Genomic DNA, 15,935 nt, shown 5'->3' with positions numbered 1-15,935 from the left:
AAGCTCTGTTCTAGAAGATCAAGGATGATGAAACTATCCCATATAATTGTGTCCTCTACTAAAAGGACTTGTGTTCATGTCGACTCAATTTCAGTGGGCTGGGTCTTAGAATTGGCAGTGCCACCCAAAAATGAAAGAGAAACCAGGTTGAGTGTCCATGCACTTTTCTCACTGATGACATGAAGGATTTCTGACACTTGAGAAACACCAGCACAGCCAACAGCTCTTGAAACTGAATCAACTCAGCCTTAACTGGATGTTAGTTAATTATCCACTGAAAAGCTTAAAGGATCAATGCAGATTTGTCTCCAAGAAGACACACCTCAACCAGAATCAAATATGAAACCTGGTAAGTCACACCTACCCATGAGCTCATAACTTGATCTCCTTTGAAAAGACTCTTATTGAAATGCAAATATGTTCCCAGATCATTCATTGAATTCATTATAATATTTGAACAGTATTTGGCGAAGAGAAAAAAAGAGATACTGATAATATTTACCATTGACGCAGGTATTCCAATTACAGCTAAAGGACATAAAAATCATCGTATGTGTGGTTCTCAAGGATAAAAGGAGAAAATATTGGTTTCCTGCGGGACACTGATTACGTGCCTTAACTTGGCGGGCCTGGGCTGGGGGACCGGATCCACCCCTGGGGAGGGTAGTGGGTACGGGTGAGTGCGCCCTCTACAGCCCCCCGGGCCTGGGAAAGTGAGGCCGGAGGCAGGCCCCATTTCCTCACCCAAAATATACCAAATGTTAGGAGAGGCTTGCCGGAGGGAACCGCCTTTTCCCCACCCCCTTATCTTGCCCGGACACTCCCCGTTGCCAGCGCAACTCCCATCACCACCGGTGCGCATACATTGTTGCCGGACACCGTTACGGGAGCAACTCTCGCCCCTTTTCAATCAACCTCCGCGCCCTCTCAGAACCAATCCAAGCCTTTAACCCTTGCAGCTACCCCGCCCTCTAAATGCCCGATATAAACTTGTACTCTCCCCTAATAAACCTCTCTCTCTCTTGGTTTTCATCATCCTAAAAGAAACGTGTCCCGCCTGTTCCTTTCTCGCCGCCCTCCATACTTGCACGCCTCCCGCCGGGGACCTGGCCAAGTCCCCCGCCTCGCCCTCGCCTCCGGGAAAGAGCCCCCGCCGCCGGTACCCTCGGAGCAATCCTGGGAGCCTAGGATTTAGCAACCGGCCGCCACCCTCCCCCAGACGAATCAACTGCGACCGCAGTTTCCTGTCTTTTTATTTCCTTTGCCCTTGAATTAGCTAAAAGAAACTCTGGGTTTATTAAAAATACATGATATTAATAAAACATTTGTAAGTAAACCTCATTTTTAATATTAACAGCTATGCTTCCAAAAAATGGCATTTCCCTCTAATTTTGGAAAATCGAGATATCCTTATGTATAAAAGAGGAGTTTGATATTATAAAATATATGTCATTTTACAAAATAAATTACCACCTCTTGAATTAATTCATTTTGTAACATTAGATTTTAAAAGGAAGGTGTCTCTTCCTTCTTAAGGTTAAGGGGGGTAACTCTTCCCTTAGGATTGTGAGTACCCCTGGAAACACTGCTCCAGAACTCATTGAAAAAACATGCAGACTAGGGGTGGCACAGGGTACGAGTCTAGGCAAGAGAGAAAGATGGAAAAGACAAATCCTCTCTTTCCACGTTCTACTTCTGAGTACTTCTGCCTTGCTCCTCCTGATGCAGCTTGTCTGGCTGAGGCCAGGGAAGGGCCAAGCAGCTTCTGGAGCCTCCGATCCCTCCCCAAGTTTGAAATTATGTGGGAGCCTCAAACCACCTGCTCTAAGGAGCCACTTTCACTTCTGTCACCAGGTACAAAGCACAGCTCACTGACAGCCAAGTGTGATAAGCTGACTTGATCTCACTCCTCAGACTACGTGGTATCACTCCCCTATTTAACACAATCTCCTTTCAAGACCCTTTACTATGAATTCGAACTCTACATCTCAGCACCCACTGCTTCCTGGGCTCCCTGTACTTGTCCCACACCACGTTTTTGACATTTCCCTATAAACCTTTCCTTTACAGCTCCTTCTCCATCTGGGAAATTCCTTTAATACCCCACTTGGGTGCCAGCTTCTCTGTAGACTTTTTTTTCCTCTCTCTCTCTGGTAGACTCACTGCCCCTACGGTACTTTGTTGACGTTTCTACTATGGTACAGGGCATTCTGAACGTTTTCTTTTCACAGCTCTGTGTCTCTCCCTTAACGTAACCATGGGCTCCTCAAAGTTTCAAAAACAAGGACTCTTAGAGTTCTTGGTATTGCCAAGGCTGCCTGCTTCCCTTCATCTCTAGCTCTATCTCCATCTCTACCCCTATCCCTGTCCGTATTCTATCCTTATCCCCATCCCCATATCAATCTATCTCTATGTACCTCTATGTATCTATATCTATATACAGCATATATATATATAACTTATATCAGGGATTGGACCCACTGCTCAAGCAAAAGATGGAGACATATCTTGGCTGCAGCACATTAGGAAAGTTCAGTGTGAGACTATAAATAAGATAATCATCTTAATGATAATTTAAAAATATTACCAACTAAAATAAGCATGGAAGAGAAGTGCAGGAAAAATTCCTGTCCAACTGTAGACCTTATTACCAGTGTGGGAACAGAATATATTGTGGATGTTGGGTTCTCAAAGATTACCATGTCCACTAGAAAAGCCTCACCCAGCAGGTTGAACAACATCAGTGTCAAAGAAATGCTGTTTGGTAACTGGGAGAACTGGTCTCTAGTTCTGGCTCTGATCCCCTCTGCCCATCTATCGCTCCATCTATGAAAAGGTAAAGGGTGCTTCTTCTTTTTCTCATTTGCTCCAGAAGCTGCTTGGCCCTTCCCTGGCCTCAACCAGACAAGCTGCATCAGGAGGAGCAAGGCGGAAGTACTCAGAAGTAGAACGTGGAAAGAAAGGATTTGTCTTTTCCATCTTTCTCTCTTGCCTAGACTCGTACCCTGTGCCACCCCTAGTCTGCATGTTTTTTCAATGAGTTCTGGAGCAGTGTTTCCAGGGGTACTCAAAATCCTAAGGGCAGAGTTACCCCCCTTAACCTTAAGAAGGAAGAGACACCTTCCTTTTAAAATCTAATGTTACAAAATGAATTAATTCAAGAGGTGGTAATTTATTTTGTAAAATGACTTATTATATTTTATAATAAGACCAAATGTGTACTGCTGTGAGATAGGTAATAAATAAATTTAAAATAGTATCTGATCCTCTCCAAGAAGCAAAGTTCTTTCCAAGCTAATTTTCTTAAATAAGGATGTGGACGCTTCTTGGAAATAGAAATGCCTGACCTGAAAGGTAGGAGAAAAGCAGCAGCTTGCTTGAGTCTCTGAAATGACAAAATCCACTTTTCAAAACAAAGTTGCATTCAAGAAGGTCTTCTGGTTTTAAGTTGTGGAGTGGAAATATCACTGTTCCCTCCTTTCCACGGAAATTATTTCAAAATAATAAGGAAAGGGCAAATCAGAAATTTAAACTCATTTTTTTGATGAAACTAGATTTCTGTAACCCTGAACTTCCATAAATGAGACACGTCTACATGATGCCATGATGATCAAATACAAGTTATAAATTCTGGTGTTCAGAGGGTGCACTGTGGTATCCATAGCACCATCCTCCAAAGTAGGAAGCACTGTCTCCTTGGGGTGGGGGGGGGGGGAGGAGGGGAAGCCCTCAGCACATTCAGAATAACGGAACAGGGTATGTAGGGTGGCGATCCTAGCAGGAGCATCCTAGACCTAGGGCCTCTGGGGAGCAGGGAAGGTGCAAAGACAAACCATTTCAGCAGGTGCACTCTAGAGATGAGGCAGGGTAGAGGACAGAGAGATTCTGAATCAGGAGCAGCCTTCTCCAGTCATTTCTGTTGGCTGGAGATGGATGTCTAAAATGATTTGCAAACACACACACACACACGTTCTCTCTCTCTCTCTCCCTTCCTCCCTCCCACTCTTCCTCCTTCCTTCCTCCTTCCACCTGCTCTCTCTCTCTCTCATAAAGAGTAAGTCCCTGAGCCAAAAAGAATTCTTGCTTATTCAAAACCTGTCCTGTTCCTTCCCCAAGTAAATCTCCTGCAAATAGCTGGTCCAAGAAGAATGTAACTCATTCTAAGATGAACAATGCAAGAAGAAACAGTACCAGATCTAGGCAAAGAAAAAGTCAGGTAGGTACCAGGGAAAGAACAGATGGTAGATAGATGAAGAACATTTATTTGGAAAAATACTGCTATGAAACAGATGAAAATTGTGACAAGACATATAATTATTAACACAAAGAAGTCAATGAAACAATTGGCCATTTAAATAAGCACACAAAGAAAAGAGATAAGGGATCTGGGAAGAAATAGCAAGGTAATAGCAGAAGATGAAATGTAACATGGCAGAAGTGAAAGAGAAAAATGAATATCATCCTAGAAGCAGCCCAAAGTAAACAGACATTGTTGAAAACACACTGAGGACCATGGAGGATTGAGAAAAAAGGACAAAATGAAATGAAAATGACAAAGAATTTTAAAGCATTACAGAGACAGTGATAGACATGGAAAAGAAGTAAAAAGACAATTTGTTTTCTTGAATAAAAGACATAGGTAAATGAAAGAGAAAAAATATTCAAATACATAATTTCCAGTATAAACTTCTGAGAACTTACCAAAAAATAATATTTGATTCTATAGATTAAAAAAGCACATGGTATCTGTTGGAGATTGAATCATGCCCCCTCATAAAAGGCATGTTCAAGTCCCAAGCTCTGGACCTGTAGGTATGAACTCATTGTAAATAAAACTTTGAAGATCTTCTTAGTTGAGGTGTACACAAACTGAATGAGGGTGGACCTTAATCCAATGTGGCCGAAGTCCTTATAAGCAAAGGAAATCGAACAAAGAAGGAGAAGCTAGAGGAAAAGCAAGAAACCAGAAGTCAACGAAATGCAGAAGAGAAAAGAAAAGATGAAGCCATGTGCACTGTCACGTGACTGAAAATTCAAAGACAGAGGATCACTGGCAGCCAGCTCCAGAATGTCACAGTTTTCAGGCAGAAAGCATCACCTTGCCTATACCTTGATTTTGTACTTCTCACTAGCCTCAAAATTATGAGCCAATAAACTCCCATTGTTTAAACCAACCTATTGTATGGCATTTGTTTTAGCAACTGGGAAATTAAAATAGTATCTGAAGAAAAATGATGTTATTTTGGAGACATATTAGCCATGTCACAAAATGCCAGAGAAATGAAGTATGACTCCAAAGTTTATACCCAGCCCAACTGTCACTGTAGTAAAAAGGCAAGTGACAAATGTTTTAAAAATGCAGGATTTGTGTTTCCTGAATTTTTGAAGGTACTACTTCAGGAAAAACTTTGGCTCATCAAGGGCTGAGGAGAGAAAACAGAGAAAAGAACTGGCAGTGAGAACTGAATTAACTGTAGAAACAAGAACAAAACACCTACGGAATTATGGTAATAGAACCAAATGTAACTGCTATAAGTCAAGGAAAAATAGAAAGATATAACAAAAGTTGGCAGGTAAAATGGGAGATAGAGTGGGAAATAATATATCCTTAGCTTTATACTGAGGTGGTCAAAAGATACCTTTACCACTGGATTGTACACTTAAAAATGGTTAAAATGACAAATTTTATGTCATATATATTTTACAACAATAAAATAAAAGGAAGTCTTAAGTTAATAACTCTTGAACCTTTAAGAGGATAAAAGCATAAATAAAGTATATTTAAAGATACAAATGTAAACACTAGACAAACTAAGGAAAACAACCTTAGATAAAATTGGATGCTGGAAGGGAGGTTTGGAAAAGGAAAGAGGGGAGGTGGGAGGTATTGGATATTCAGTATTGCTTATGATCGGGAATCAGCAGATATTCTCTAAAAACAAAAACAAAAACGGGGTCTTATATAGGTTATGGTTACCAGGGTAACTACTAGAAGAACCTACCTCCCAAATGGAATGGAGAAAGACTGAATAAAGTCTAATTAAAGTTAAGAATAAGACAAGAATGCCCACTGTTTTCATGACTATTTTTCATTATCCTACGAGTAGTAGTTACATCGATTAGATAGGAGAAGGAAAGAAAATATAAACAGTTGGAAAGAAGTTGGTTAGATGATCTTTTCTTTCCCATAATGGCTTTAAACATGGAAAAACCAAGAGAATCAAATGAAAAGTGATAACAGACAAGAAGAGAATTCAGAAAGGTGGCTCTTCTAAACTGATACATAAAATTCAACAGTACTTCTATATACAAACAATAAACTGTTAAAATATTATGGAAGAAACAATTGCATTCACAATAGCAACTTTAAAAAAGATACCTAACATAAATTAACAAAATATGAAAAGACACACATGAAATAAAACTTTACAATACTGCTGAGACACACTGAAGCCATGGAAAATATATTTTAATCTTCAATAGGAAGATTAAATATCCTGCAAATAATAATTTAAGGTGATACAGTAAAAAGTGCCAACTTATTTGTTTTTTAGAACTAGGCAAACTGATTCTAAAGTTCCATGGAAAACTAAAATCATTGACAAACAGAAAAATCTCCAGAAAGAAGAATAATGGCTATGGAGTAAGAGATTAGAGTGTGTGGCAGCTGTTTTGGATATTAAACAAATTATTAAGCCACAATCATTAAAACAATTTGGTACTGGTTTACGGACAGTCAGTGAGGCAAGCTGAATTGAAAATCCAGAAATAGATCTTAGTATCTTGGGGAAATGTGAATATGATTTTTTTTTAATGACATTGAGTATCAGTGGGGAAAATGAGTTATTCAGTACAAATTATTGGGAAAATTGGGTAGCAATCCGGAAAAATATAAAGTTTTTAAAGAGATCAAATTTTTAATTTTTTAAAAAGGAAATAATAAAAGCACCAGAACAAACTATAGGAGAATTAAGAACAGTCTCAGAGTCAGAAAGGCCTTTCTAAAACCTATAGGAGAAAAGCTTCCTGCAAAAATAAGTAAATACATACATAAGCCCACAGTAAACAAAGCCAAGAGTCATACAAAAATTTGAAGAAAATTACAGTAAAACAAAAAAGTCAGACTACAAACAGTACAATAAAAACTAGAAATTCCTATGAAAGGTGTTCCTACAAATCCATAATAAAGATCAATAACCCGATAGAAAAATGGACAATAGGCCTAAACAGATGGCTCACAGAAAAGGCATTTGCAATGTATTTAAAATGGCATTTAAACATATTTAAAGATGCTCAAAGTTATTCATAATGAGAAAATGCAAATCAAAACCATAAGCAGATGCCATTTTTCACGTATGGGATTGGCAAAGATCGAGAAGTTTTGATACATATGTGTTGGAGAGTGGGAAGGGAAACAGACAGTCTCATAATTATTGGTGGAAATGTAAATTAGTTAACGTCTGTAATAGGCAATTGGTAGCACATATCAGAATTTAAAATGCACTTTTCAATTCTGGGAATTTATCTTGTGGACATACTCATGCTAGAAAAATATGTGTATGGTAACATTTATTGTAGCATTGTTTTTAATAGCAAAAGGTTGGCAATAACCTGTATATGCCCATTAACTGAGAACTGGTTATTAAATTACAGTTCATCTCTGACAATAGCATAATAGGTAGATGTTAAAAAGAATATCGCTAGTTCTTAGTGTACTGTAATAACTAGAAGGAAATACCTGAAACTGTTGAACTGCAACCCAGTAGCCTTTATTCTTGAAGACGATTGCATAACTATGTAGCTTACATGGTGTGACTGTGTGATTGAGAAAACCTTGTGATTCATACTCCCTTTATCCAGTGTATGGACAGACGATTAGAAAAATGGGGATAAAAATTGAATGAAAAATAGGGTGGGATGGGGGGGGATGGAATGCCTTAGGTGTTCTTTTTCACGTTTATTTTTATTTTTATTTTTATTTTTGGAGTAAGGAAAATGTTCAAATATTAATTGTGGTGATGTATGCACAACTATATGATGTTACTGTGAACAATTGATGGTACACTGTGGATGACTGTATGGTATGTGATTATGTCTCAATAAAACTGAATTTTTAAAAAGGTCTCTACATATCCATGAAATGATCTCCAGATTATATTATAGGTAGCAGAAAATGTAGATAGAATGAGTATACCTTTATGTGTGCTATGTGTGTGTGTGTGTAAATATACATATATCAATTTATCGATATACATATATATGCTTATGCTTATATAAGTATCAAATATCTCTGAAGAATGCATAATAACTAGGTGGTCTGAGAATGGGGTGTGAGAAAGACTTACTTTACACTGTACATCCCTTTTACACTTTTTGAAATATGTGTCACGTGTATTATTATGTATTCGAAAAATTAATTAAAAACTTAAAAGATCAGTTCTGAATCTCCAATTCAGAGAACTGCCTTCTTTACTGGGGACATTTTTGAAGGAGAATTTTTAAAATGTTTGTGCTATCTGAATTAGGAAACTTCCCTACATGTCAAAGGTAAATGCAAATGAATAAAGAAAAACATAAAATTGTCTTGATTCGGTCCATGTGAGCTGCTGTTGGGGTGGTCAAGAACAACATTAGAAGAGCTGACGGTGGCCTTCACTGTGCTGGCCGGGCACGCTGTCTTCAAGGCACCCCTGGCGAGGCCCCCTGGGGTGAGAGGGAGATCCTTTAGGGGGTGCCCAGGCTGGAAAAGACAACTGGTGGCTCTCTGATCCCAGCCACAGGATGCTGCTTCGCTACATTCTACAGACAGGGGGTCTGGCCCATCATCCTTCAGCATATGTAATCTCCATGGGAAATGTCAAAATGATTGTTTGAAGTCAAGTATCATCAAGTAAAACTCACTACTGAGCATCCATGAACACCAGGAAAGCACAATGCCAGGTACAGACCTAGTACATCCTCAACCCAGGCTTCTAGAAGGCTGCAGGCAAATTTCTGAAACCTTAGGACAAACACTTTTGATGACACCCAGAAAAAACAAATAAACCATACAAAAACTGTTAAAATGTGGGGAATATGAATTTTAAATTCAGGAAAAATGTTGTTTACTTCATGTCTTGTATTAGACAGTTATCTTACCTATTTCTGAAGCTATTTTATTTTTCCTCCGAGTTGCTAGAGAACAGCATGAATTGAATGAAAATGTTTCAATCAAGGGTATTAGAATAAAAAACAGCTTTGAGGGGTACTGGAAACTTAAAATCTATTTCTGAGTTATTAAAAAGAAGTATAAAGCCCACTTTTGATCCTTTGCCTCGGCTCTACCATATGAGAAAAAAGCATCCTTTGAGAAAACTAATAAGGCAGTAATAGTTTATGTTCTTTTTTTTTTTTTTTTTTTACTACAATCTTATTCCCTGATTGATATGTTAATATTGCTGTACATAGTTGGGAGAGGGCTTTGGTAAACAGTTCACTAATGAAAATATTAGTTCATATATCGAGTGTATTCTATGCTAGTAGTTCTGATTGTTACACAGTTATCTTTCATGCCCCAAACAACTCTGCATGACTGATGCTACTATCCCCATTTCACAGATGAGGAAACGAAGGCTGAGATGCAATGTAATCATCCCAGATTCAAACAGCTGGGATGTGACAAAGCCAGATCAACCCAAGCATGTTTAATTCTAAGTCCGTGAGCTTTCCACTATACTGTGAGCTTTCCTCTATACCATCTGGTCATTGACAAGCGTATCAGTCTGCACAGTCAATGCAATGCAGCAAATATTTACTGAGCATCTTCTATATGTTAAGTATTATGCTAGGCACTGAGCCAAATTATAAACATGAATAGCAGGTAATCAACAAATATTTGAAGAATAGATAAATCTATAGATATACAGTCCCTGTCCCCTAATGATAACTTATAATAATAGCTAACACTTACTTTTTGAGAGTTTCTATGGTCAGGCAGTTTTCTAGGTGAAAGCAGAAAAGGAGGGGGAAAAGGAGGCAACAATAAAGGGTAAAGTAGATAAAAAACACAAAATACATTCTAATATATCAGTAATCACAATAACTGTAAACAGATTAAAGGCTTGTATTAAAATACATTAAAGACAAGTTGCTTAAAAAAAATCCAGCTATATCTTCTTTACAAGAAACATGGCTAATCAAAACAATGCTTAGAAGTTGTAAATAAAAGAAGGAAAACAATAAAGAAAGATAGCAAAAGCTGGTATGGAACCCTCATGCATAGATGGGAAGATTTTTAAATGGTGCAGCCACTTTGGAAATGTTTGGCAGTTCCTCAAAATGTTAAACAGATTTACCATATGATTGGCTTGTATTTAGCTACCCAAGAGAAATGCAAACATATGTCCATGCAAAAACTTGTACATGAGTGTTCACAGCAGCATGATTCACAATAGCCAAAATGAGGAAACACCCCAAATATCTATCAACTGATGAATGGATAAACAAAATATGATATATTCACATAACAGTATATAATGAAATGAATGAAGTACTAATACATGCTAAATAGATGAAGTTTGGAAACATTATACTAAATGAAAGAAGCCAGTCACAAAGACCACATATTGTATGATTCATTTATATGAAATGTCCGGAAAAGGCAAATCATAGAAATCGAAAGTAGATTAGCAGCTGGTAGGAGCTGAGGAGAGAGAGAATGGAGGACTGACTGCTAGTGCATTTCTTTAGGGGTGATGAGAATATTTTGGAATTAGATTGTTGTGATGGTTGTACACCTCTATGAATATTCTAAAAACCACTTTAAAAGGGTGAATTTTGTGGAATGTGAATTATAGCTCAATAAAGCTGTTATTTTAAAAAGCTGACACAGCATTATTAATATCAGACAAACCAGAATCCAGTGCCAAAAATATTAATAGAAATAAAAAGTGCTTTGGAAACATGAATGAGAAGATAATCAATTGTCTCCATGGGTTACGGGCAAGTAAAGAGCCTAAGGAAGAACCCTGTGAGCCAGGCCTTGGATGACTGAAGGAGCTGGGACAGCGTGAGCAAAGCTTTGCAGCGTGCGGGTGTGTGGGCTGGGTGGAGGGCAGCAACAGTGAGCCTGGAGCTCACTCCACCCGGCAGTCAAGGAGTTCAGGCCTTACTTTATAGGCTTTTAAAGAAAGGAAAGATGTTTTGAGATATCTGTGTTTTCACCACAGCACCCTGGGGGCCGTATGTGGAAAATGAATTGTAGGGAGAAGAAACAGGTGGACCAACCTCGGAATCATAGGAGCAAGGCTGAGTATTAATTTGGACTGGTTTGATAACAATGGGTAGAGAAGAGCAGCCCAAGAGGGAACTAGATTGGATGGGGAAGAAGGAAGAGCCCAGGATACCCCAGGGCCCCTCACAACGATAGTTTAGTGTTAAATAAGGACAGCAGGAGAAAAGCATGTGGGGTGAGAGGGAAAGAGGAGAAGGGGCATGGAGAGGTGAGTTTAGTTTGAAACATATTGAGTTTGAGGTGCCTTTGGAAAATGGAAATTTAGATATGAAACTTAGAAAAGAAGCAAGTTTGGTGATAGTGATTTAGGAGTCTTTACATAAGGCAGTTGGGTGTGTATCATTCTCTAATGCTAATTTTATGGAGCTAGAGAACCATAACATTTTACATTACTGTGTTGCCTTACACAATTCCTAATTAAGTCAGGGACGTGGCTAATAATGGGAGTAAGTCAGGTGGCTGATATTGCTAGTTGCCTACTCCCCTTCTTCCTTATAGCAAAACTCCCAGTTTCTTTTGCGGGGGGAGGTGTTGCAATTTACCTAGCTAACAATATTTGACTTCTCACACTCCCTTACATTTAGGACAACTCTTTGACACTGTTCTGGCCAATGAGATGTCAGTGGAAGTTCCCGGGGAAGGCATCCCTTTCTAAATAAAAAGGCAAAACCTCCCTAATAGAAGGACTGTCATCCTTTTGCCATCTGCCCCTTCCCTTTCTTCCTGCCTGGACTGCAGATATCCAGAGATATAGCAGCCATATTGTGACCATGAGGCAACCAGATTTAGGATGGGGTCTATAGGATGGCAAAGCCAGAAGATGGAAGAGGCTGGTTCTTTAATAACATTAAGCTGCTACACCAGCCCTAGACTGCTTTTCTTGAGACGTCTAGTTCCACAAGGCAAACTCGTCTCTTTAAGCCAGATTCTGGTGTGTGCAGTTATTTTTGTTTATTTTCTTTGTCAGCTAAATGCAGTCCTAACCAATCCAAGTCATATCTGGACTAATGCACACATCATGAGATTAAAAAGACACAACCATGATTTAATTATTAAAGAAATGTTTAAAAATAGGACATCATCATTTATGCTTCCTAGCCTAGAAGTACTGAAAGAAGTAATGGGGGTTAAGAGGTGGTACAGAACACTGGATTTTTCTTTTTCCACATTTTAAGTAAGGTGATAACATCTGCAGCTAAAGGGAGACTACAGAATTATCAATATTATGAAAACTCATAAATACACGAACATCTATTAACAAGCCTGTGTGCATAATGACATCCTTTGGACTTTTTCTGGATGAGGTAAACCAACCTGACACATTTAAATGTTTTTAGTCAGAACCAATGTTCTTAAAGATGGGCTTTTTCACCTGACTCTCAAAACATTATAATCTTTGGAAAGAAAAATTGTTCTGTGCTCCTGCCTGGTAAACAGAGCTAAGGAAATATCAGGTCCCTGAACCATGCACAGTGTTTTGGTCCTTTAGAGGAAGAGTTTTTACAGAGTTGTATTCTTGGATTATGTCTCCAGAACCACAGTCAACAAAGTTCTAGGAAACACTTATTATTGCCATCTTCCACAAAACTTACATTGTCTTTATCGCAGGGATGATGTTGAAGACTTAGATCTCTATGGCAACAGTGTCTGCTTTGAAGACCCGCCAAAAGAAAGTTATTCCAGGATTTAGGACCGGGAAAAGCTGTATAACTGAGCTGTTTTTATCTCATGGTAACTGTGGATCATGTTACTATTTGTGTTTTCCTCTTGGTTTTGTGGCTGCTGGGAAGCTCTGACAGATTTTGAATCCCACCTCCAGAAACTACACTAGAACTTACAGTAAACCCGTCTTTAGAAACTACCCGCACCTCACAATACATTTGTGCTCTCTAAGTGAACTCAGATTTTATTGTACTTTCGAATTTGTGCATTCTTTTCATCCCAATTTCCTTATCTACTAATTTTATGTTGTTTACTATGTATTTTTGTAAACTCCTCAGATGATTTTATGAACAGGAATAGGTAAAAACACATTTAAGGCAAAAAAAAATTTAAATATTTTTTTAAGTATCAGATAATTATAATAAAATGAATAATAACTAACTTATTGAACATTTCTATTAGCCAGGCACTGTCCTAAGCACTGAATGTGTCTTAACTTCTTTACCCTAAATATGAGGTGAGTATCTTACTATCCCCATTTTGCAGATGAGAAAATGAGGCACAGAGAGGTTACATAAATTGTCCAAGAGGTACACCAAACAAATGATGAACCCAAGATTCAAGCCCAGGCATTCTGAATTATGTAAGTTACACAAAGGAAGAAATAATATTTAATTTCTTTAAGAAGCAGAGTCCTTCTGATTTTAAGGGCTGAGCTTAGAATCCTTCAATCTTAAAGGAGATACCTATTATACACCTTATCCACGCAACCATGCCTGGATCCATAGCGACAGAGGGGATGACAGTGTTAGTGAAAGAACAGATATTGCAAAAATAATTGGGTTTGGTGTTGGAACATAGTTAAAGGTATTCATTCATCCACTTGTCCATTCATTCAACAACCCTTAGGGAGCACCCACCTATGCCAGGTGTGGTACAGATGCTGGAAACAGAGGAAGTGGACCCAGTACCTGCCCTCAGGAGTTCAGGTGCAATAAGGAAGAGTCAGACAGGTCAAGGGCGCTGCGGGATTATGAGCAGACTGATAAGAGAAGAGAGCATGGAGTGACACGAACATTCTGAGAGCAGTATCAAGAAGTAGTTTAGCACTTGGCCTCTGAAGTCAAGTCCCACCTTTATGTGTCATTTGATAATGGGAGCACGAAGCATTCATTAGTTCCCTTATGGTGCTTTTGGGATGATTTCATACATACAAAGATCTCAGCCTTGTCCCTGGCATACAGTAAGTGCTCAGGTTAGCTATTTGCTCTAAAGGCACAGGTGACGGCTGCCTGGGCACCTTGCTCTGACACACATGCGCACCCACATGGATACACAGACCAGAGACTCAAGAACTGAGGCTGGCTACTGCCTCCACCTAGCTCACCCTGACACCCCACTTCTGCTGACTGGAGACCACAGAGAGCCCCAGGAACCAACTCTAACTTATAGTCCACAGGCAGGCCCAGCACTCATTTCTGGATCCCACAATCCCAGATTCGGTGCCTTGGTGGAATACTTCACCCACACAGGATGAATTTCCCTCAAGAAGCACTTGAAAATCTTCCTCAACTGTTCCTGACCCATATAATGCCCGCCTGGTATTTCTGCCACATTTGTTATACTTTATCTCTTTGGCACTTGAAAAAATGTAGTCACTACATGATTCCTCAAAGAGTGAGTTACAACACATATACAGATTAGGTTCCTGCTCAAACAGGTCTAAGGAGAGACCCAACTAGAATTGTGGAGGGGGAGTTTCAAGCACATATTGGTGGAAGCAGTGATAAAACATATTTCCTGCACCTGCTTGGCATCAGCTATGGAGCTGTAGTGCTCTTCAATCCTAGCAGTGGCTAACTGAGAAGTCATTAATCATTTTCTCACCAACCCTAACTCATATTTAATATTTCCTTCTTGAAGTTTGTTTTGTCATGCTATCAGCAGAGTCAATCAAACATTACGACTCCTTTCTAAATATTCCAGCAGCAGATGGCAGGAACACCACTGTGACAAAGCAAAACTTGCCTAAAGATAACTTCATGATGCATAATCATGCTTGATGGTGCTTTTCTGAAAGGAATCATCCAGAGATACCTCTGTAGTTGCCCCACTTAGCTCAAGTTCTTTAAACCAAAACTCTGTAATGCTAAGAGTAAAACACTCAACCACAATGGGCTCTTCTCTGTGATTTGAAACTGGCTGGTTAAAAAGATGTTGCTACTTCCCTACGATCATAATTTTAGGCAGAAAGTATAAAGTCTTGAGAAGACCACACATTAGAGCAAATTTCTCAAGATTTCTCCTTAGATGTAATTTATTATGCCATAAAGTGTCAAATAGTTTTGCACCAAATTTAACATATATTTATGTAACACGTTTGCTAAAAAATAAATTTCCTTCCTTCTGCTGAGTTATTTTTGAGTTTTTTTTTTTTTTTTTTTTTTACTTTAAAGTTAATAAACATGTATTTATAAATTCTAGAATGTGGGAAAAGTTGACTGCTCCCTAGCGGAAATTCTACAGGTTCTCCTCTAGAGTTAATTACATTTTGGTTGCTTGGATCTTTTCTAGGTTATATTTATTTGTGTGTGTGTCTGTGTGTGTCTGCAAAATCACAACCTGTACTTTATTGTCTCTGCACAGTAAAAGAGCATTGCCAGCCTGAACCAGCTTGTCTTTCTCTGTTCCTAAAACTGTATGTTCTTAGACACACACACTTCCTCCATCCCTTCTGCTGCTGGTTAACTTCAGTCTGTGACACAACCTTATATTCACAATTATGTGAAAGCAACAGAGACTCCTGGAAGGAACAATAAGGAGGCATGGTGGGAAGCCAGCCCTAAAGGCTCTCTCAACCTGACTGCTCTGCCCTGAATCAGGTGGCCAAAAATTGCATGTTTATGGTCTCAGGTATAGAATTTGGAGTCTGTGTACACATGCCCTTGCCCTGGCTCCCCTGGGGAAGTCATTAAACCCCTGTGACCTTTTATTTTCCCAG

This window comes from Choloepus didactylus, chromosome 5, assembly GCF_015220235.1.
Source record: "Choloepus didactylus isolate mChoDid1 chromosome 5, mChoDid1.pri, whole genome shotgun sequence".
NCBI lineage: Eukaryota > Metazoa > Chordata > Mammalia > Pilosa > Megalonychidae > Choloepus > Choloepus didactylus.
This window is presented reverse-complemented; position numbering follows the sequence as displayed.